The 23,398-nt window shown below is 41.3% G+C and overlaps 1 long non-coding RNA gene across 1 annotated transcript in view; it reads right to left on the bottom strand.

Annotated features, from left to right (window-relative positions):
- The window catches only part of LOC306973677, a 36,602-nt gene extending 13,210 nt beyond the window's left edge, over window positions 1-23,392 (bottom strand). Inside the window, exons 1-2 of the long non-coding RNA XR_013793578.1 lie at window positions 23,158-23,392; window positions 19,388-19,478 (exon numbers count right to left, since the gene is read on the bottom strand). This is a non-coding gene — a long non-coding RNA (uncharacterized lncRNA). The remainder of the gene's footprint in view (window positions 1-19,387; window positions 19,479-23,157) is intronic.
- Between the last annotated feature and the right edge of the window lie 6 nt (window positions 23,393-23,398).

The following is a 23,398-nucleotide window of genomic DNA, read 5'->3' as shown; positions in this document are numbered from 1 at the left end:
TACTGCTCATTGCAGTGAAATTAAAGAGCTGGAAGCGATTCCCTCACAGAGGGTTAGGATCCCCAACCAGGGGGGTCGGACTGAGGGGTAAAAGGGTACTGTTTACACAGGGCCTAGAGCAGGGAGGGGCCCTCAAAAAGCCTAACCACTCAGCCACCTTGCCACCAAAATAGCAGAATACAGAAGACTTGGGTATGCAGCAAGCTACAGGAAACTTGTGCGTGTTCCAGCAGTATGGGAGGGTGAGCCTTGTGCCCTACGGCACACTGCAGGGGCTAAAACGCTCCTCCACATGTGCAGCGGCTCTAAGACACAGCGTACATGGGATTACACTGAGCACTCTAGCCCCAGGCAGTCACCGGGAGAGGCTTGCACACCTCCTGCTCTCACAATGTTCATGTAAGTATATACCCCAAACAAATGTGTAACAAAGATTGAAGCAACTACTCCTTTTCTCATTAATGAAAAATCTTAAAATGAGCCTCTAGCCTGAGGCTGTGGGTGCGTTAGAGCCTCTCAGAGGACGCTTCAGAGTTTAAAGAATTCTTTCCAAAAGGACTTGAAGAGCAAACCATTGCATCAATAGAACTTAAATCCCACATTAGGTCAAAGACCTCAGAGGCACAGAGCAATTTGGCAGTTGTATTCTGTCTCGTGATATTGTCATACTGTATTTGTAAAACTTCAGGTTATTAACAAAACAGTTTTGCATTAACACATAGCATAATCTACTATCTAGATCTTTGTCACTCTGGCGACAGGTGAACATGGGCCTGTAGACTCACTTTGTTACTGCATTGAACAGATCCTTGTGTGTGTGGATGCAAAACTTTCTAAACAAGATTGAAATCATCATCTTTGGCGCACAGAATCAAAGAGAAAGTATCAGCAGTAACCTATTAAATCAACAGCTTTTTATCTGTTGATAAGTATCTCCGCCACGTTAGTGCCATATGAACCATCTCTGAGAGTCTCAGGGCGAGTTTCCTGCAGGTGCCCAGAGTCAGGGCTTAATACACTCGTTGCTTTTAATTCAATTATATAAGTATTCAATGCAATGTTCCTGTTCTGTAAAGCCCATTCAAATACTTTATACAAATTGTGCTCTACAAATAAACTTGTTTTCTTTCACATGCCTTACTGCATTAAAAGAACCTGTGGATGGATCAAGAGCAGAGATGTGCTAAGAGCTTACATCAATAAGAATTTTACGAGTGTGTTAAACATCCTGCATACTTTTAATTGTATGTCTTTTCAGGTATAGATAGTTTATACTCTCCACTTTGTGTTGTGTTCAAAGACACAAAAGTGTTGGAAATATTTCATATCCTCCTTCAACTCTTGTACCCATTACCCGTTAGTGCTTGGAGTAATTGTGATTTGAGTGTAACCCCAAATGTGTATAATGAGTGTGGCGATCCATAGAGGGGCACAGGTAAAGTGCTTTTAACGAGAGGGCCCTTATTTCTCCAGTCAGAGAAGAGCACTGGCGCTATTTCACGTTCACCTTCAAAGCAGTGCTTCAAATTGTGCCGACGAGACTTTATTTCCTCTTATCTTCTACTGTATAGGTCCTCCAGAGCAAAAGTGCACCCAGTAAAAATGTAAGGGAATGGTGTGTGACACTGTATAACACACAAAGGCACAAAAAGACAGGAAGACTTGAATTAGTCCAATATGAAAAAGCAAAATGGGGGAAGTTAGATATTACAGCCAGCTATTGCTCCCTGCCTGCACTAAAAACACACACAGCAGAGTGAGAAACAAACCAACAAAAGCAATGTTTATTTTGGTCTGTTAAAACAAATAAATATGATCAACAATTGTGTGTTTTGGCACAAAAGGTCAAGTGTTCCTGGGCAATGGCTGTGAACCTACATCTATTATTCTATACTTGTTGACGGGGAAATCACACTTGTGATCTTTGAGGATCACTACAGTATAGGGCTGCAATCACTATTCCCAATGACACGTTATTTTGTTCTTGTGATAACACTGATAGCACGCTAAATATTAAATAAACTAACTCAGCACATATTCAAGCATGCAGACCTGCATATTCTGTTGGACCAAACCCTTCGGCCACTGCCGCATGGGAAGTAAAATGGGGGGAGGAAAAATATAATTTTGAGTCATTTTTTAACAGTGTGTTCTGTTGTCAAAGTAGCACTGCTGACACATACATGTCACCAATAATGCTTGTTTCTGTAATGTTTGGAAGAATTGATTTGGATAACTTTATTCATAATAAAAACAGTCTGTGTTGATAACCTAAACAGCCATGGCAGGAGTTTCTTGTTTACTGTGATTATTACACACAGTTTGGTGAAGTGACTTCATGACACACAAAGTAATTTACTGCCATTGTATCCGTGACATGTCAAACGCAGCATAAATATAAATTGTCCTGCAAATTTAATTGAAGTGAGCTTCCTGGTTCTAAGTAGCATGGCAGCATGTGCATTCAAACAAAGAGAGTCACTCAGACTTAGGGAAATCACTTGGGGTTTGTAACAGTCCATATAAATTAATAGCATTTTATGCTTACTGAACTAACAAATAACAGCATCCATGTTTGTATGGCTGATGCCATGGACATGTGGAAGAAAACTGAATTAGAATAGTCAATCTTGTGGTAAGTAAGTTACATAAAATCTATATTTTGTCAGATCCTTGCGTACATTTCCTGGTATTCCATTACCCATTGATAGAAATCCTAGTTGGAGACTGCAGCCAACTTGAATGCTCCCCTCCTATCCGTACAACAAAGCATCCTGGACGAAAGAAATACAGCTGGAAACCTTTGAGGTTGGATTGGATGAATGAAAAAAAGAGAAAATGTCACCAATTCCATCTACGAAGATTTCAGATAGAGTCTGACAATGAAAGTACATCAAAGGGAAATGCAGACCCCACAGTCTTCAAAAGGCACTGCGAGCAGCACATTCAGGGTTATTAAATAGATGAATATTGACAGGGTTTTTCCTATTTCAGGTGAGCGGCACCTTAGCTATCTCCACTCATCCAACAGGACAGTGGAGATGGCAAGCAGAGCACCTCACAGCCATTCACCGTGCCTTTAATTGACAGGCCAAACCCAAACGGCTCTCTGCTCCCTCTCCTCACCTCCTCGCTGCTAACTTCGCCTGCTGCAGTGAGCTGTTGCCGAGCCAATCAGGGCAGCTTTTGTTTGCTGAACTCCCGGTACGTCCTTCAGCACTTTGGCCCCATTCATCTCGCCAAACAATCCCCTAAGAATTTAACTGGTGGGCAAACACACGGCACATGAGTAATGATGGGGGCACCTTGGCGCTCGGTCGGAATATTTACCCTGTCATCAAAAGAAGGGGCATGCATATAAATCTAACGCCTGCTCGGCAAGTTCAAGTTCAGGCGTTTGCGAGTGCACAGGCCAAAGGGAGAGAGACAACAAGATCTAGCTGCATATATGGCACGTAATCCTGCACAGAATCTATGGCGTGGTGAGAAAATTAGCTTGCTTTGTAACACGGCAGGCAAGCAGAGGTTGTTTAAAATGTCAGATCCATGAATAAATACATTTGAAAATAAAATGGCAACCCTCCCACTCATCAGAGCTATTTGACAAGAAGGTATGCGGAGACTGCGTGGCACACAAGTATTTTTCAGATGCAAAGGTTCAGTGTGAGGGAATTGGAACAAAGTTTGGAGTTTGCGGTGGAAGCGTCATGACCCTTTGCTTTTATGTTTTGCAGTCTTGTTTAAGTCTCTCAATAAGCCGCATTTTTCTGCTCCTGATAAACTCAATTGGTAAGGGCCAGGAAACAATTCAACTAAAGGGAGAGCCGAGAAAATAACTGCAATCAGCTGGCGGATTGCAATGTTTTGTCTGTGATTTGGAAGACTGGAGAGATTCTATCAGGCTGGCTCTTGTGGCTGATATGCTACAGGTAATGTGTTCTGCTCAGGTAAACCTACAATGTGACGAATCAGAGACATTTTCAGGCAACTTGCAGGCCAACACACAACGCACAGCAGCAGCCACCATGGTCCGCTGGAGACAAGCAAACAACGTGTGTACATTTTCCCTCAAAGTACCTCATCTGTCGCAATGGGATTTTCCTCACGGTTCAGCTTCATTCATGAGCACCAAACTACACGCTATCAACTCTTATGTTTTCAATGACTTAACCTGCAGTACCTTAAAACCACAGCAATTCCCATTCCAAATCTTTTTATCTTTCACTGTTACCGTGAATGTATTATCCATTATGTAAGTATTGTTGCCAGAGGTGGGTAGTGCTGCATTACATTTACTCAAGTACATGTACTTGGCGCCTTGCTTTGTGTACAAAATGCACAGTATAAATAAACATGCCTCGCCTTACTTAAAGCCACACCGCGTAGAATTTTATCCAGGAAGTAAAATTGAAATACAAGCATTTTTTAATGACAGATATTTTCATAATTGAGAAATACCTCATAAATGTATGAACAAACATGTGCTTTTGCGGCTCTGCTAAGACACGCCTGTAACTTTACCGGGAGTGGGTACGTCTCAAGCTCGTCTCCATGGAGATGTTGACGAAAGGCAGCAGAATTCGAGATTTAAACAGGTTAGGTTCTCATCCAAATCCGTTCTTTGATTACCCACTGCAGTAAGAGCATTTTCTGTGCCGGGCTGGTCATCAGGAGGCATGTTTTGTACTGATGGCAACAGTATAGTCCAAAATGTTATGCAGTGTCCCTTTAAAGGTGCATTATGCAACTTTTTTAATGAAAAAAAGGTTGATATTTGTGTGTATTTGACCTTGTAGTGACACGGCGGCTGTATGAGAGGTCAGCATGGCGCCTTTATTTTTCATCTCTATGAAGCTCCAGGAACAATTGATTGGAAGGTGTTCACTACTGACGGACCCAATCACCAGAAAACCTACAAAACAACTGATCCGGAAGCGTTGTAGAGACCACCATGATCAAAAGTAAAGGCGCCATGCTGACCTCTCATACAGCAAGGTCAAATATGCACAAATATTAACTTTTTGGGGGGGGCATTAAAAGTTGCATAATGCACCTTTAAGTCATTTTTTGAGGTAATTGTCGTTTTTTTTTTTTCATTTCTTTTTACTTCTACTTACAATATTAATTAAGTATCTGTACTCTTACTTGAGTAAAAAATATAGTAACTCATGACACTGTGAGTAAATCTTTAAGTGACAAATCATTTTGATTTCATGATTTGTTTTTATATGTTTTCTGGTATTTTCTTTGAAAATTATAGAATATTAACATTATTTCATGTTTTGTTTCTCATGTCACTACTAAAACATAAATCAATCTTTTACGCTCAAACAGTTATTCAGTTCTCACACTACTCCAAGTATTTATTACATTTTTCATGCACTCCTAAATATTTGAGCCACGAATCTTTATTTGTACTTGAGCAAAAAAAAAAAAAAGTTTGGTATTAAGACAGCCCAATATATCACAAAATGATCACAGCATTACAGTATATCCACATATACTTGGAAGTAGCTACAATATATCGACAAGTCTTCCATATGACGAAGATTGACACATTTGCAATGCAGCCTAAAACAAAAACCCATGGTAACTTAAAATTGGGCAAATGTTTTTTTTAGGTCTTTTTTATAATATTTGAAATCAGTCATATGTGACAATAATGATTACAACATTCATATCCTGCAGCCCATTTGCTTTGATAACATTGACAAGAGTAACTTGTCATAACACACACAGCATGTTGTTTCTATTTTCAATGTTTTATTATGCTTTAGATGATTTACAGAAAACATAAGCTGTACCAGCACTTAGATGTTTTGCTGATCAGATAATTGTTTTGCCTCTTGAGGGAAAAAAGAAAAAGAGAATTGAGCAACATTGGGAAAGTGTGCTAAAAATAGTTATTGCTGTTCCCTGAAATATTTAACATGATGAGGTGTTAGAGGAGAGGACAAAGTGAGAAATGCCTCACAACAAAATGGCTGCCATTTGTCAGCCGAGGCACTAACCCAGGCAGAGATACAGTTTGTGCTGGAGATCCAACTGCACGTACCCTCGGCAGAAACAACTCCGATAGTGTCTCCATGTGTGCATTTCATATCGGCAGCTCTCAAATCCACGCTCAGATCAACAAAGACGAGGCACACATTACTGTAAGCACCTCACACCTGTCAGAGGCCCCGAGACGGAGCCGGCACAACATTAAAAAAGGATGACCTTATTACGAGCTCGAATGTGGGTCATATTTTTTCCAGGCGTCGGCTGAGAAAAGGCTGATAATGGCATGATGATATGTTTTATTTATTCATTTTGCTGATGTTTATTTATTATTCAAAAGCTCAGTGTGTTAGCTTCAAATGACATGCTAGCACTACAAGAACTAAAATATAAATCTACATCTACTTATTCAGGAGAAAAAGAGGGGGGAAATAGAAGCATGTTTAATATGGATGTATCTTTTGCGGGTATAGCCACAAATATAGCTAGATTTCATACAATCAATAGTCTTATCCCTAAGGTTCATAGCTAAAATACAGGCTATTGATAATTTCTGTAATTGGACATGATTTGCTTAGGAGTACATTTGAATACATCAGATATTTAAATGTAAACTCTCATCTCGCCTTCCTCTACTGTCCACACACGGACACACAGAGGACAAAGGCCTTTGTACGGTCTTCCACACCAGCTCTCCTCTAGGGGCCAATACCTTGCTCCAAAGCCCTTTACATGGGCAGCAAGCCGGAAAATGACCCCATGCTGTCCTCGCTCGCCTCGGCCCCGCCTGGTTACGCCCGTTTCCCAGGAACCTGCTGTGGGTCCAATGGCCCCTGGGCCTCCCTCTCACGCCACACCGCCTCCCCGGGCCAAACGTTAAGGCAGACTCCTCGCCGCGGACAATGGAGCTCGCCGAACGTGGGAAAGAAATGTCACAAGGCTCTCTGACAAGCCCAGCCCGACCCCCTGACCTCCCCATGGGCCTCTTTATGCAAACAAAGAGCGTCCGAATAAAAGCAAACCCTGCGTTAATCAGATTCATAACCGTGTGAGAAGATGAGCACAGCCTAAACCGGGAGCAACAGCGCTGTTCAAGGAATGGACAAAGCAGACCCAATTTTCAACACCTTTTTTCCACCCCCTAAAAAAAATCTTATATATCTCTCAACAATAAATCTATGTCTTACTTTAAGCTACAGACTCCTTGAACTCCCAGTTGGCTTGTAAACAGGTCTGGTCATTTAACCTTTGGCCCCCTGGTGTCTTGTCACTCCACCGCTCCTCTCCACATCAGAAGTGGGTCAGAGAATGATGTGGTCAGCCGAGCCACCCGCCACCGGGTCATACGGACACACCCAAGGGTCAGAGACAAGTGTTAGGGGGGCAATTTGTCCAGGGGTTAATGACAGAATGATTGACAAACAAAAATGAGTACATCTAGTATACTTGGGGCTCTGGGGCTGATTATGTAACTATAGAAACAGACTCAGATTAATTAGCCATATTCCTATTTAATATATAATTGTACATACGATTATTGTGCAATACTGAAAGCAAAAATGAGTGAAACAAAAGAATATAACTGAACAATCGTGTTTTTGACGTTTCATTTTATAACATCCAGATCGCAGCATTTCCTCATTTACATCCATGACCAGATTACAAGCACTTATCTGACCACTTGAGCCCACTATACACCGGAGCTTGTGTCCTCTGTCCAGGTCAGATCGTGCCGAGGGAGTGGTCAGCTGGTCATCCTATTTGCAAACAATAGGTGTAATCTGTTTGCTCAAGGCCCAATGACAAGGTCCCATTCACGGCCCCAATAGAACAAGGGTACATGTGAGGGTCAAGCTACGCTGGTCACTTGGGGTCAGAGGTCGCAAACCATGGCCCAAGGGACTGTTCCCAATGGACTTCCTGCTGGTTAGTGGAGTTCATTGAAGAACCTGGTATTAGATATAGTGAAGGACGTTGGACATTTGAGATGCGAAAAAGCGCGGCCATTCCTTGACATAAAGTAAAACCAGGCATTCTCAGGCCCAGTGTCCACGCTTTAAACTTGTCTTGCAAAATATCACTTCGCAGTCATTATGTAAGCAATGTAGCTGTTAAATAACACCCTATTTTAGCAATCAAATCCCTGGTGTTACCCCTTCCTATAAAAGTATGCATTGGAAGTCATTAACGGTCCAGAGAGCAGTGAGTGGAAACAATAATTATCTCTCTGGACGGTCTTTGAGGATTGCATTTTCCATGTTGCACTCGAAGGTGAACTGTTCTGCATAGAAATGGAAGGCCAGAGGTAGTGCGTTTTCTGATCACGAGTTAGAACCCCCATTAGCATGTTAATATAGGGTCTTTATCCATACGGGCACAAACTCATAGTCCAGATACTTTTAGCCTCTCATATGACATACGGCAATATGGAGGCATTCTCTTCTTTACACAGATACTACTTTTCAAATCCTAATGAGAAGTGCGGGGAAGTTCGGAAGTCAAATTCAAGCATGTAAATTCATGAGTAATGTAAAGGGTAAGGGTAATATAAAATGGGGATTATCTCCACCACGTCAAAAAGAAATCTCCCAACCAATCACCAAAGTTTTGACTGCTTTACACCCTCCATCGCCAAATCTGTCTGACTGATCATTTCATATAGGGAAGGTTGAGATGATGCCCTGTCCCACGTCTCCTTGCAACCCCCGGCCATCATAAATCTGCCTGCATGGCCGATGATCGTTTATGAGCACTTTACATGAAGATGGCTCTCACAAACAACGCCCTTCAGCAGTAATGAAAGCCAGGCATCAAAGTTGAAGATCAATGTCAGGTTATGCGAACGACGCCGGGGCACACTTGTATGTATATATGACCCCTATGTAAAAGAGGATATTCATATTAAGTAGAACACAGGACTGAGAGTGTGTGAAAGTTACTGAACCAATTGTATTGAGCAATAAAACCATCACGTCAACACTATAGGAAGTGAACTAAGTAATGACCTGGCAACGTTACTCCTTTATATTATTGTGTAAAACTGTATACTGGTGCAAAAATCTATTTCCAAGTCAATTAGGTTCAGAATACAGAGCAGAATGACCCAGTGATATTGAGTTGGATGATATTTCCTTGAACAAATTGTCCTACTTACTGTATATAGCAAGGACTCATTGTAGGAGGTAATTTGTCCATTTGTCCATCTCTCCAGCATCAAAAACAGGTTAAGACAAACGGTTGGTGAATGTACTGGGCTGAACTCAATAAAATGAATGGACATTACGGACAGGGCTTTTAGCTTGAAGCACAGGTCAAGGGTTAAATGACTGGGGTCAGAGCGTGTGAGGATACGTCGAGGGACCTCTCCGATCAATGAAAGGCTGTTGAACATGTGTGCTCCTATTACGGGATGGCTGACGAGATGAGTGGGACCTGATCATCATTTCTTCCCCGCCGTCCGCTATTGCCGTCACCTGATCTTGTATAATGTTGTGTATTTGACAATGGGCATGTCCGCTCCACCCACACCTTATATTCATTTAAAGCAAGGAAACCCTCAGATGTAGCTTGATAATTTGTGAAAGTGGTGAGTGATGGATACTATTAATTGTATTTAAGAGAGAAAACGGTTTGGTTCAAGCTGGGAAGCAATTTATGTCCTTGTGCAGTTTTTTTCCTACCATAGTGTATATTGTAAACAGGTGGGGGGGGGGGGGCTTTTGTATGATTGGCCAAGTTTCAAACATTACTGTAAATAAAGGCATTTATCCACAATGAACTCCTGTCCTATGGAGATATAATGCCGTTGGAGCTCTCTGCCACTCGAATTCATGGCGCAAAAACTGAAAATATCTCATGCAGTTCTAACTCAGACTGGATTAAGATTTCGAGATATAAATCACAATGTTACATTATACATATCTTTGCCTGTACTCTGTATTGAGAGAAAGTTTATTAAGATAAGATAAAATAATAAGATAAAATAATCCTTTATTGATCTCACAATGGAGAAATTCACGTGTTAAATCAGCTCTCAAAAAACACTCAGGGTGTGCAACAACAACAAAAGGACAGGAAATGTGCATTCACTTGAATAGTAAATAAAGGTATCTTAAATACAATGAATGCAATAATAATAAAAAGGTTAGAGCAGACTATAAAAGATTATTAAAAAAATGTCAGCAGTGCAAATTATTTCAGTCTTGGTGCAGGTAAAGTGACATTGATACAGAATAACATAATTATATGTATTGTGTGTATTGATTGATGTATTATACATAGTCATTATGTATACTGCTATTTCTGTGGATGGCTCTGACGGAGGAAATCAGCACCTTGTATTGCTCAAGGTTTTTTTTCCCTCCATTTGTTTGTTTTTCTTGTTATGTTTCAATGTATTTTTCTCATTTTGTAAGGGATTACTTTTTGTGCAAATTTTGAGTTTCTCTGCTGATCACAAGGGAAATGGGGATGTGGGGAACAAAAAGGGGATGAAAAAGGAAAGTGTGATGCATACAAACTGGTGCGAAAATGTAAATGAAATTATACACTTGAATAAAAAAATGTATCACAAAAAAAAAATAGAATTGTGCTTTTAATAGAAAGTGTTGTCTTTATCACTGTATCTCACTGCAACATTATGTAACTTTTTATGGGGGAAAAAAGTTAATATTAGTGCTTATTTTACCTTTCAGTGACCCTCGTGTCGGCCTCTTGGACACACTAGGATCAATCTTTTTATTGGGCTGTTTCTAGTAACTTTTTGGAACATTTCCATGGTTACTAGTAAAGCACAGGACAGGGTTTTTTCAGCCTGTGGGGCCTCCCTTTGAAGCTGTCCCGCAATGTTGTTTCTAATTTCACAACTCGAACTGCCCTGCCCGCAACCATTAAAAACAGTGCATTATAAACATGACAAGTCTGAATGGACCACAGCTTTAATTCGGTCCGAAAAAGGATCTTGAAAATTGTCTAAAACTAGCAACATGATAGCAAGAAGCAGCAAGCAGACGTAATAAGGAATTCTTAATTCAATTATTTTTGTTTTAATCATTCATGAATAAACGGGACTGACGTGTCTCATCCCCTCACGCTCGCACCTCAGCTCTTACTCCCTCCTGTTCAGCGCTCAGGGAACGTAGGAGCTCCCTCTGCAGAAAGCACAGGTAATGTAAACTCACGCATAGACACACATGACGTGAAAACAGGATCCACCTCATATTTACATCAAAAACCTGTGGTACAAGTGTTACAAATAGGTGCAGCTCAATACAATGATAGGTACCTGCACTCCGATGGTGTGTGGACGTTACGGGCCTTTTTTGACCTGCCCCAAACCGACCCTCAATCAAATGACTGAATGAATTTCATGACCTAACATGATATGCAGACGCGCATAAAAAGTTACATAATGCACCTGTAGCTCTATGCAATACAGAAACTTTTCCACTCACTGCTCCTACTACTTGGTCTTGTCTTTCTCTGAGTGAGTGACTGGGATTTGACCAATCATAGTGAACTGTGAACTTCCAGAAGAAGCTAATTTATTGTTAGTCCGACTGTAACCTGCCACACACTGTACTTTGACCACAACCTTCAAAACATACAGTTCATTTTCAACTAAAACGCCACTGAGTTATGACCTGAAAAGTACACCCAACTTCTTTGCCCTTTTCTTGGGCTGCCTGCTGTAGCCCGAGTACTGTGCCCAGACTTGGCCCTTGCTGTGCCCAGGCAGCCACCAGCTCAGGCCAGGCCCTCACCACACTCTCAGATTAAGAATGCCTCTCCCCATTGCCCACTTTTATCTTCGGCCAACTGTCCAGTCAAGCATACGCTACAGGCCTCTTCTTATCCTCTTCTTCCTGCTTTCTAGCTATCCCTTCTCATGCCGGCAGAATCTGAGGGTGGCGCATGGGGACAAACGTGAGACCTCCGAAAAAGAGTGAGTGTGTATGTGAGGGGAGTCGGAGAAGGGGAAAAAGAGGCGAAAGAGAGAAACGCACATTGTACTTTTCAAATGGATGGGAAATGATTCGCTGGGATTTGCTGACAATTATATGGTGGGGTTTAATCAATTCGGAGCATTCACAGCGTGGAGAGGGCTGATCCCCCAGTACAAAAGGACAGACCACGGGGGGGCGGTACCTGAGAAAGCGCCGGCCTGGTGTAAGTAACATGAGGCAACACTCCCCTCCCCGCACATAGCAGCGCAGCATATGGCCCCTCTCTGAACTTATTAGCCGCCGGATTAAGGCCAATCACAGGGACTCAAGGGCCTTGTGGCTGCACCGCTTGCACCTCGCGTGCACCCCATCCCCTGGCCCCCCTCTTCTTCGGCTTCTTCTTCTACGCCCCCCAGGAATGAAGCTGACTGACAAGGCGCATTGTGTAGGGGCACCTAGATCACCACACCCCTCACATACCCTGTCATGCCGTCCGGTTTGATGAGGTTATTTGGTAGAGCCTGTGTATAGGATCTGACCATCTAACCTCATACTTTACTCCGGAATGAGATGTTAGAACAGCTCCCTTCAAAAAGAATATCTACATCAAAAACCACCCACCCTCCCTCCCACTCCCGAGATAATTCCCCCCCCGATTGCTATGTTAATATTACCTGTAAATTAGCAAGCTTCAAGGAGTGGATTAAGAGCACCTGAATGCGAACACAAAGATTAGCCTGGTCGATATGAAAGCTAATTAGCATCTCATTGCAGCGCGACATGCAAGCTCGACGTGAGTGCAGACACGCTGGGAGAAAAGCCGCCGTTGGCCAGAGGTTGATTATAGGTCCATTATGCGCACGGTACTTAGCGATGGTCCAAGAGTAGGAATTAGGAGTTTGATGGCCGCAGCGAGGGGGGACTTGCCGTTGGAGTACAGAGGAGTCAGCCGAGGGCCTACAGAAGGGCGGTTATACAGTAGACAAGAGTATTCATGGAGAGAGATTTGACAAGAGAGGAGCCCCCTATTTAGTCGCTCATTTGATCTGGCAAGCGGCAGGTGATCCTTTGTGTGGGATCTGCGGGGGTTTGTCCAGCATTCGTGACCCGTCTTACCTGGCGCCCTTCAGGACACCTCATTTAGGCAGGCGAGAGAGGAGCTAATTCGGTCCCAGGTAACCACCCACAGCCGCGCTCCACCTGGTCGTAAGGTTGAGGGGTCAGCTCCATACTGGGACAAGGGGGTATACACTCAGGGCTCTGGTTTGCTAATCCCCTCACATTCAGGGAAGGTGTTGGGTGACCCCGGAGGTCAGACATGGAGAATATGAGCCATCTTCCTGCTATTCTTATTGGGATTAAAGGCGCAGCAGGGGTGGGTCTTCGGAGCCGACGCCTCACGCTTGGAGATCATGAAGGCATGTCATAGTTGGGCATAAGATGGCTGGGCGTCCAACCGTGGCCCCATGTGATCTACGACCCCACATACAATACTGGTCCTAACCAACAAAATAGAGGACAAGGAAACAAGGCATTACTACCAATTACAGATAGTATTCTTTATGATATGTTGAAAAATCATTTAATGTCGCAAGCTTCTTCTAATTTTCCCTGTAATGAGCTGTATGCAGTACAGGATGCACATACAGAAATACTATGGCTGAATACATATCATTATAGTGTCCTCCCTATTTCTCCGTTTCAAGGATGCTAAAATGGAGTCCGTCAAAGCACACAATATATTCTTTTTATATACTGCGCACATAAATGTATCCTATTCATGTGCTTCCCTACTCCTATACCAATCTATTTCTTTTCTGTTTGCCTTCAGAAAAGTTGGTCTTGTTAAGCAAAAGCCGCACAGTTGATCCCTAATGAGAGTGGAGACCCTCTATAGCAGTATATGGTGTGTCTATACCTTATCACGATCCGGCCTCACTGGCTTTCATGTGTCTCGTCATTATGAGCTGAGTGACTGCTCCTCTGAGACGCTGCTTTTGAGAAGCGGGGTAGAGAGCAGAGCGGGGGGACCTTTCAATCTTTACATACGGAGCAAAATACTTGGGCAAACACTGATACAGACACATAGAAAGGGAGGAAAAACGTTATGTGTAATTGTCAAGTTATTTTTCTGCAGCCACCTCGGCTCAATCAACGGGTTTGCACTTTGTAATAGCATGACTTTTGACAACCTCTCACCTCCGAAGGCACACCAAGACTGCCAAGGACGGCTTTTCAAATCTTTATGATAGCAATAGGCTACAATATGTTCTTTAGTCTTTATGCAACTTCAACTTCAATATTTTTGACAATAGCTGAACATGGAAAAAGGTTCCAGAATGAGATCAATTTGCACTTTAAGAATAATTAGCTGTGACTTAATATTTCTTTGGTTGGGCCATGAGACCAGTCATCTTATGTTATATATGTACCACAAAGCTAAGTTGTTGTTATGTTGTATGTATGGAGGGAAAAAGGCCTATAACAATAACGCTGGTCTATTCCCTTATCATTTTCAATTACATTAATTGTCAATAAATACATTTTTAAAAAAAGTAGTTAACAGCATAGGTGGTAAATGTACAGTATTGTTGAAAATGTATGTGAACCCTTTCACACATTTCTGCTTCAATTGGTTATAAAATGTGGTCCAAGCAGCTATTAATTCCAAGGGTTCACTTACTTATTCCACGCTGTCCTGTGAATGTTTACATGTTATGGCCAATACAAATATCACAACATGTAATTGTTTGGGTGGCATTAGTTAAAGCAGACATTGTTTACTCATTGTTATGATTTTGATACGGATCAGACCACATTTTATGACCAATTTAGCCAGAAAGGTTCACATACATTTTCCTCCCACTGTAAGTTATGTTACTTTGAAGCCTCTGGGGGGAAAAAAGACTCTAAATAAATCATCTCAAATCACAAGAACACACCACACTCCTGTTAAGTGTATTTAGCAGAGCCTATAAGCTAACAATAGCATTAAACTAATAAAATGCAGTAGCACTGGGCAACCCATTTCCGATTAGCATAACGTTGAGCCTGCGCTATTAGCTTCCATTATCAACAGACTGAGCACCGTACACATCAATTTCATCTGACACACACCAGCACTTTATGCTCAAATCGAGTTACCCACTCAAATCGGGCTAAGGCTAGCTCCTCTAGCATCAAACACACTTTTGATTCCAAGCACCACTTCATTGATGCCAGACGTGTTGGCATGCCACAAGTTGTCAATGCCTCTGCACTGATCCACATCCGCCGGGGTCAGACGGATCATCAGAGTAACCAAAAAGAGGAGGGGGGGAGCTAGCGTTAGCAGTGTGAGCAGAGGTTGGCCCGTGAGATATTTTCGGTTGAATGAGAAGTGTTACTGACAATCTGGCAGGCCTTGACGCTGATGTGTGTGTTTGACGGTACGCACAGCCTGTTGTCAGCCTCTGTGACCCAGTGCTGTCACAAAGGGGTGATGGTGTGACAAGGCAAGACTGTTTGAGGAGTTTAAGTACCACGGTCTGCCGAGGGTGGGCTGGTTGCGCAAGGACAAGAACGGGAGGGTAGTGCTGAGGATGCCAGTCTTATTTTTGGGAGACAGAAATCTTTGGCACAAACTCTATTCTCTTTTCAATTAACTTTTTAGAGAGGTTCACTGATTTGCATTTTTGGTACTTTCTCCAAATGTTCGTTCTTGACTCTCCAGTTCCCCAACTGGCCCAGCCCTACTACTAGTCAGGGCTGGGCGATATGACTATAAAAACAGAATAGCAATCTGATTCCTGTGCTGATGTGCTGTTTTGTTGATACCAGATTGAGATTCACTGCTTCTTTTTATTGAAACTTTATTCTCAAACACAGACACTCATCAATCGCAAGGAAGTGAGAGGTCTCAGGTGAAGAAGATACAGTAGCTTTAGTCAATCGTAGAATTGTGAAATCAGGACCTAGTCTCTATGAATAATATGGCATATTGCCCGGCTCCTACTACTTGCTACAGCACTCATTGAAAAGGCTGGTCAAATGCAGAGATGTACAGTACTGTACAGTAAAAAATGTGCAAAATATTAGGTATTGACTTAGTAAAGCTCCTGGCCTTTTCTCAGTCCACAAGTGAAAAGTATCATGATATGAATACTGAATATCAGAGCGTGTCCTTTGTTCTGGGATATTATTTAAAAATCACACAAACCTACTGCACTGGCTGGATCTATCAGTACAATTTGCTTATTGAAATTCTCTTGTTTTAAAGCCACACTCACCAAGGACTCACTTGCTGAGCATACAGAAAAGTCAAGCGTTTGATTTAGGTACAACAGGTAATAGTACAATTCCTGCTACTGCTTTTTGAATACAAAATGTACCCGAGTTGAAGATGACAGAGGCCCATTTAACATTAAAAAAAAAAATCAAACATCATAGCAACTCACAATGGGTAATACCATTAAAGTCCATTTCACCAGCTTCAAGATGACCATATCCAACATCCAACCAATGTGCGGCCAATAATGTGGCCAGGTACTGCACATCTTCAGACTGATACTTGCCTTCAGCCAGCAGGTGCTAGTGACTCATTATGGGGGGTGGAGTCAGGTAGAGTTTGATTGTCTGAGGGTTTGATTGTCTGAGGCTATTTGCAACGGAGTGGGAGGAAGACATGAGCGACGCGCACACAAATTCAGACACACTCGAGCAGAAAAAGACTGGAAGACTTCTAGAGCGGGTGTAGGCGGGTTTGCACCAGGGCACAGTGCAGACACAGAGCACTCGCGCTGCTATTGTCATGAATGTGTGGGATGTGAGGATCACAGTCGAGAGACCTACTCAGGACCCGGACTGTCGCCTTAGGGTGCCCTCTGTGGATTCCTTCATTGTTCTGCATCCGTGTAATTCAGACAGTTAGCAGTTCAACAGTTTTGAGTAAGTCGCACTATATTTGTTGAGAATTTACTGGTGCAGGTACGGCTGTAGTAGCATTCAATGTTATGACAGTTAAATGTGCACTTCCTATACAAATTATAGTGATGACTTCCTTTAGATAAGAAAAGCTTAAAATAAACAAGAAAGCTATATCTGTAAAATATTTTTTTAAACAGTATACATTACACTTCAACTATTAACCTTTGTTTTAGTTCATATAAATCAATTTAAAACTGCAAAGTTATTGAAACACTGTCAATGACGACAATCATGTTTTTATCTATGCTTAGGTATGATTTAAAGGAGTCATTTTCGTTATATCCTGATCAAGAGTTGCTGCTATAATTGTTGTAAACGGCGAGCCATGTTAAATCAAAGGAACAATGCCCTCCTCTGTCCGAGATGTGAATTAGTGCCTTCATTACAAAACACACAAGACAAATGCAACACAGCGCTACTGCAATAACCGAGCTTCAACAAAGTGATGTTTCAAAAAAAAAAAAGAAGAAAAAAAAAAAGTGTGTAAAAAATGGATGACACAAACACTTTGTAAATGTAATACTTTTGCATTTGAACTGATGAGTGGTGCAATATGCAGAAGCTGGAATCAAATAAGCAGCGTGCAGGAGGAAGAGAAGGATGCAGATTGTGAGCCGAGAGAGAATAAGGAGCTTTTTGATCAGGAGTTTCTCGGGGATAATTGTCAGGACGTGGCGTTTGCACGATGACTGACGAAAGAGAGAATATGACAGTGGGATTTGTTGGGGAAACATGAAGATGTGTCAAACATCCGTCAAACAAAAAAAAATGCAATATTTATGGATTCTTGAAGAACCTCTGTTTCTTCTCGCACAAATCCTCACCACGCATTATTCTCTATCAACACAGAGCCCCCAAACGCACCACAGTACACAGATTAAAGCCAGTTTAGACCTCAGGTAGCTTTGCGATAACAAAACAAAGATACACTCAAACGTTATGACTTTAATTTAAATCAATATCATACATTAAACATATTTCTAATGGTGAATCAATGTATTTTTGTGTTGGCTGAAATATAGAATACTCGTGAACACACAGGCATCAAAGAGGGATGTTTAAAGAAGAACAAACATGTTTTTTGTGCTGAACGCTTGTTGATTAATTAGAACTATCTGTCTGAGGGCCTCCTGCTGCCTGCCGTAAAGCTCTTGTGGCGCACGCACTCTCACACGCCTCCAAAGAAAACAAAAGGGGCTAATCATTTAAAGCCAATGCTTTGTAGGTGGGGCCCAGTCATTATCGGGCCTCAGCAGTGCATGGTTTTGTTGGTTTTAGCTTTGCATCCTCAATCAATTGCTAACAGGAAGAGCTTTAATCAGGGTTTTAATGCAGCTGTACAAGAGGTGGGCAGGCCCATTGTCTGCATTTGAAAAGCTGATCGGAGGGGAGTCCTCTGGCGTTTCTTTACATTCACCTGCTGGGCTTATTGGCTCTCTTTCTGGAAGAAAGGGACATGGCGAATGAATAAGGAACACAGCCAAAGTGTGGCCGAACTATGGGTTAATCAAGGAGCTCCGTCAGGCCCTGCTTATGCTGTGCCTTTCTCTTTCTCAGGCCAATTGAGACACACTGAGGAGCCAGGCTAGGACCAACAACAGCAGGTCGAACGGCGCCATGAACTAATGATAGTTCCCCTACTGTATATAAAGAAATGGGACATTAGAAAAAGAGAGGGACAGAGGACATTTTTAAAATAACAATGAAATCTAAATCACATGCTCAAATTCTGAATGTGATTTCCTCTAATTACAGGTGTTCACTGTACAAATTAATCTATATGTTATTGTTAGAGCAAACTTCAGCTATTTTGCACACAAATTAAATATGTTTGTCTGTCACTGTGGCATAGCTGATATTTTTCACCATATCCTACCAGCTGAAATATTGTCCATATTTACAAATGACCAAAATCTCATTTACACCACGGTTACAACAGGCTCTGATAACTCCTCCTAACATTTCCACAAAGCAAATTTAAAAGAACATTGACCTTCTAAACAAAGACGTTCTGCTTATAAAGCGCTTATAAAGTGATGTTGTCACCCCATCTAGTGGTAAGACATTGCATTTCACACTTAATGTCCTTGATTCTGTGCATAAAAGCAGCCCTAAAAAGGAGCTTTTCAATTTATCTAGACAAGAATGGAACAAATGTGTAAGGGTGTAATGTATTTGAATTTGCGATGAATCAAAATGCCTAATTGCTTGAAATGCCCTGGCAACTTAATGGACATAAAGTCAAAAAAAGATGATCATTAATCAGGCTGCTAAAGCAAATTTTCAAATTGTGTCTAAAAAATGCTCACTTCTTCACTTGTAAAACATGAGAATAATCATTGTTATTATAGTAAAAGGGGAATTGCACTTGAGGAATAATTCATGGCATATGTGCACGTGGAAAAGTATTCTCCATGTCCCTTCGACGTCAGATTTGCCTGAGCATTTGCGGACTGTGTGAGTAATGGCTCATCCACCTGACAGGACTTTTTGTTGGAGTCTCCAGGAAGTCCACATGAAGCCTCGAGCTCCTTCCAGCAGGGGCCAACGACGCACTTAGGACGGGCTCTCCTTGCCAACAAAAGATATAGCAGCAATTAGGAAAACAATAGGGGAGGGCGCGCGTGATTATAGCAGGGGCACTCTAATAGGCAGCATCCCACTTTCACAATGTCAGTTTGAAAGGCCACGAGTATAGCGTCAGAAGAACGGGCCTTTTAGATTTCAAAATGGGATTGGATGCCCTGTATATGATAAAAATCAGCATGGCAAATATGATCTTTTAAGGATTTTACTTTTATTAATATTTACCTTTAATAATTTTTGTACTTAAGTGCATTCAAATTATTTCTGAATGTTGCTTTGCTTTTATGCTGGTGTTCCTGTATTTCTTGTAATCATAAGAATATTTTTAAGGAAGAAAAAAAGTAGGAACTTATCCTCCATCCCTCAATTTGAACTTTATTAAAACAAATGGAAGAAAATCCAATTATTACAAATAAAAAAATCTAATCTTGTAGGCAAGACCGCCATCTCTCCATTTAATTTGAAGAAGATGAGTGTAGCATGGACAGTCATTTTAGCAAAAGGTCAAATAACCACTTGCAAATTGAAAAATTAAAAATAAATAAAATAAAATGGCATCCTCTAATTTTCTGGCATGCTTCAGGTGCAGCCTTGAAGCTTCATTTGCATTTCTAAAGCAGGCTTTTGGAAACGGTTTGGCTCGATTAGGATTTGGCAATGCCAGTCATTAAAGGAGGCCCTGCCCACAAGCACCCGCCACTTCTATTCCAATTTTAAATCTTATAATTCTTGGTTTATATTCAGCCATCATAATGAGATTAAGATGCACAACTCCCACTGCAAGTTGTTTTTTTATATTAATGCATGTTGTATTCATACACACACACACACACACACACACACACACACACACACACACGAACACGATTCTGACTCTTCTGTTGTTGATTACGGCAAAATATTTTTGTTTTAACTCACATCTCTGTGTTCACGTAACGCTTTTTACTTTGGGCCAAAGGGAATAGGAGCTGTGAGTTACAGAAACGTCAGTCTTTGTTTTGCGCAGTGCACTAAACACCCTGCTCACTTTGCATTCAACGTGAAGTTAAAACATCTCATCAAATTTTCTTCGAATTTCTAGTGTGGAGAAGAGTGTGCTACATGCAGCGAGACATTCAAGGACAGTTGGATTCGCCACAAAGAGCGTGCCATTTTTACTCTCCCTACAGCTATGACTGTGATTGAATTCTGAAATGAGCTGAAATGTCACAAATCCTCCCCAATATGTTTGAAAATGAAAATTGGCCTTGAGGCTTGAGAGTTTTCTATTAAAGGTGTGCTTAACACCTTCTGTTAAGTGTGGTGAGAGTGTGTCAAAAATGCAACATAATTACTTATCTGTGTGCTCTTAAGCAAATGTCTCAGTCTGGAGTCTTCACTCACAGCTTTTGGTGCTTCAGTTAAATGGGACTGACTAATGCAGGCGAACATGGAAGTATTAACACAAATTCTGTTTCTCCATAACAAGAACAAATATCATATTGAAAAACCTTTTATTTTTAAATAATAAAAGAATATTAGAAAAGAGTATTATATTTAAAACTTGTATTTAAATTTGGAAATGTTCAAGTAAATGATGCAAATAATAGTTTGGGCACAATTTAAGTAGATTTTTTTTTTTTTTGCTTCGTGCTTAGGCCTCAATTTAAAATGAAGAACCAATAAGTAGTTTTAAAAGGCTTTCCAAAATATCGTTTTAAACCTAAAATAGCATTTGAGGGTGTTCGTATAGCTCTAAAACACTAGTTTGATCTATCTATCTTCCTTGGTCTCTTCTCCTCATGTCTCAGGTAAAGCTGTATTTTCAGGAAACATGAAAATGACTCCCCTTGCTGCTTAGTATTCACGTCACGCAAAGTGGGTCTGTGTTCCTCATTTAGCGGCGTACTGTACAGCTGGGGAGCTGTCCTGCGCACGACGGAGGCTCTATGCAAATTACTGTGGATTTGAATGGAGATGGAGGTAGACACAAAGCTCAATTAGAGCCTGGAGAGAGGAAGGCGGTGGGGGGTGTCTAGAGATGGGAGGAGGGGAGGGGAAAGAAGAAAAACCCTTTTGGCTGCTTAATGCAAACCTGAAGAAAACCAGCTAAGACACGTTTGAATACAAACAAATGCAAAAGCAAGAAAAAGGTTGTAAATTCAGCAGCTACTCTCAGAGGGGCTACAGCATCTCATGCTATGATGTGTTTCAATCATTCACAGTGGATCCCAAATCATCTCTATAACGTTTGAAATAAAATCAGGCACCAAAGCCCTTTCCATCATCTTACACACGTGCACACAAACACACAAAGCCAGTAGGCTACAAAAGCTAGAATAATAATATATTGACATTGATGAATTATTTCCCAAGAAATCAAAGATCTAAATGTATGCAACGACAAGAGTAATAAATTCTAGTAGGAAGCAGCTAATCTCAGAAGGTAACACATCACTCAAATCAATCAGACACAGGCCAAATCATCATAAAAAAACAACATAAAAAAGGTATTGCTGCACTTTCTTTTATCCCATCTCTCACATAGGAACTCAAAGGCCCAACAGCCATTTTGCTTTTGATATACAAGTCAATGGTCAATGCCCAGCAGCAGTACATTGCACCTGACCCAATGTCCTTGGAGGAGTCTCTTATCCACTGCCACCCTGGGTTACCACAGCAACGGCGATGCAAATTAGAGGGGGGCTGGGCGGCTATATGCAAAATGAAGGGCAAAATAATTAACACATACCAATCGGCAGTTTCAGCCCAGATTTAAATAATTAGCTTGTGTTAAGTGGAACAGGACTGACTGCATATGGAAAGACAAAGTCACATCTTAAATACACATCCTAATACTTACTCCAAGAAATAGTATGTGTAATAAATTCCCATTTCTAAAATGTACCTTTTTTAAGTGTCTTTTTTGTCATTACTTCTATGGAAACATGTTTTGAGCAGATCAAGTTATTGTTCAGAAAGTGCACTCGCTTCTACATCTCGGGGATGCACAAAGAGCTGAGGGCAAACATTAATTATGAACTGATCAGAGAATGGCATAGGCTATATAATTTAATTAAAAGTAGGCTTATTACAAAACAAAAACAAAGATTTTATTCTTAACTGTAACTACAGCATAATATTGTACATGTGAAAATGGCTTCATAAAATGTACAATATTCTTTGGATAATGACATAAAAGCCTCTAAAATCTCAAAGAAGAAGAAAAAAAAAAGCACAGTCAAATCAGAAAAAATCCAGGCTTTATGCACATACACTACGTGAAAAAAGGAACTTGGTGAGCAAGCAAATGGTGTGGGTGAAAATAGACATGAAATGTAGTCAAGAAATTGCAATGACTGTAGCCGACAAAGAAGTCTGTCAAAAAATTTTGCCAAAGAGAAAAAAGGTGTTAGCCACAGCAAGCTGACAACGTGAACGAGCGCATGACGCATTGCGCGCACACATGCATCAGTAAACCTAGCGGTGCTCTCATCAATAATGCATCACCGCTTCATGTTTATGCATTTCCAGACTGACACCAGCTATGGATATTGTGGTCTTGCTCCCCGGATTTTAAACCGAGCGTACAACCCCGTGCGTTTAACAAAACAAACAGCAGCGACAGACATCGAAGACGAAAAAGGCAAAGATTTAGACAGTGAAACCACCGCAAAGCAACGTACCTGGTTAAACGCGAAATCTCTTTCGTTTCTTCGTTTATGCAGACTTGAAGGGTTTCGTGATAGCGCCGCTAAGGAAATAAAACCGTATCTGTGGTTATATGCAAATTAAAGGCTCCCGCTGAGTACACGGGCATTTATTATTCATAAATGACTCATGTTTATGCAAATGAGGGTATACGAAAACATGGGAGGGGGTTGAGTGGCTTCTTCCAAACATGTATGCATGCCTATGATTTC

This window comes from Gobius niger (assembly GCF_951799975.1).
Source record: "Gobius niger genome assembly, chromosome: 1".
Taxonomy (NCBI): domain Eukaryota; kingdom Metazoa; phylum Chordata; class Actinopteri; order Gobiiformes; family Gobiidae; genus Gobius; species Gobius niger.
The sequence above is the reverse complement of the archived record's forward strand: the minus strand, read 5'-3'. Positions and strand labels throughout refer to the sequence as shown.